We start from the raw sequence: 1,235 nt of genomic DNA, 5'->3' as shown, positions 1-1,235 counted from the left end.
TACGCCAGCCCGGTGCTGCCGAGGCCTGGACCCCGCGCAGCGCCCAGACGGCCGCTCCTTTGTGTCTCAGGTGGGTCGGGCGGCGCTAGGCCCTGCCCCGCGGCCGGGCGGGGAGCTCGCTGCCGCCGTTGCCCGGCCCTGGCGGGCCAGGGGCTTTGTCCGGGGTCGCGGTGTCCTGGCGGCCGGGCAGACCTGGCAGCAGGGCCCTTCCCCTCTGCTCCCGCCGCTTTCGGCCCGGCCTGCAGCCATTTGCTGGCAGTCCTGGGGCCGGCGCCTGGCGGGAGCGGCAAAGGCGCTGCACGAAGTTGGCTCCAAACAGCGCCGGGAACCGCGGGCGCTGGGGGGTGGGAGGGCTGCGGAGAAAGTGGAAGCGGCTCTATTCCCTCCTGAAATGAAACCTGGGCTGTGGTAGAGGGCCTTGCCCTAGGCTCTTCTGCGGCCAACCCTCTGCCCACCCCCAGCTCCCCATGTCGGTGCCTCAGCAGGAGCGCTGGGGGTCTCCAACAGAAGAGACAAACAGCCGGGTCAGAAAAGTCCTGCGGCCGGGAAAGTTTTTAGGTAGAGGTGGGAAATAAAAGGGCACTAACGAAACGAGGGGCGTTTTCACCGGGCAGGGCCTTAGTGCAGGGAACTCATTGCCAGCTGATGCTGCGGGAGCCAGCAGTTTTGCCAGATTCGAAAAAAGGGTCTGGGCGGATTGGGAAGGAAAGAGGCATCAGTAGGAGTGAGGGGCACAGCCTCTGAGTTGGCTTCCTTGACCTTAAGTGCTGGAGGCTGAAAGTGAGGGAGGAACAGAGGGGCAAAAAAACAGGCCAGTTCCCTCTGCCTTTCAGCATCTCCTCTCTGCCACTGTGACTGCCTTTAGATATGACATTGGGACAGTGAGCCAAAGCCTAGCACGTAGAACCACTAAGGGCGTATCACCGATAACTTGGAACGGATAAGAACAAAACAAACGGGAGTGAAGGTCATAGGTTCATAACATGTGCACTGAGACAAGGCATGGAGCAGACCACACCAGACCATATACTCTGGCCCTTGAAGGTGTCCAAGGAGCCAGTGGACACTGCTCAGAGATGTGAACAGATGAGGGACAGGAAAGTGGTACCACAGTCCCTGGGGGTTCTCCCATCCAAAGCCTCCTTCCCAGTCAGATCACAAGCTTAGCCTGGGCTAGGAGGAGGTTGTCTAGGCGGTCTAGGGACTTGGTGGGGCTGTGGTGAGAAGTGTGTAAA

At 60.8% G+C, this 1,235-nt stretch overlaps 1 protein-coding gene across 4 annotated transcripts in view; it reads left to right on the top strand.

Annotated features, from left to right (window-relative positions):
* The first annotated feature begins 51 nt into the window (after positions 1-51).
* Positions 52-1,235, top strand: part of FAM135A (family with sequence similarity 135 member A) — a 192,285-nt gene continuing 191,101 nt past the window's right edge. For all 4 annotated transcript variants that reach the window (XM_019520497.1, XM_019520496.1, XM_019520495.1 and 1 more), the window contains exon 1: positions 52-70. The gene's annotated coding sequence lies outside the window, so the exon portion shown is untranslated. The remainder of the gene's footprint in view (positions 71-1,235) is intronic.

The sequence above is a fragment of the Gavialis gangeticus genome, unplaced genomic scaffold (genome assembly GCF_001723915.1).
Source record: "Gavialis gangeticus isolate Ggan-Ray unplaced genomic scaffold, GavGan_comp1, whole genome shotgun sequence".
Classification (NCBI taxonomy): domain Eukaryota; kingdom Metazoa; phylum Chordata; order Crocodylia; family Gavialidae; genus Gavialis; species Gavialis gangeticus.
The sequence above is the reverse complement of the archived record's forward strand: the minus strand, read 5'-3'. Positions and strand labels throughout refer to the sequence as shown.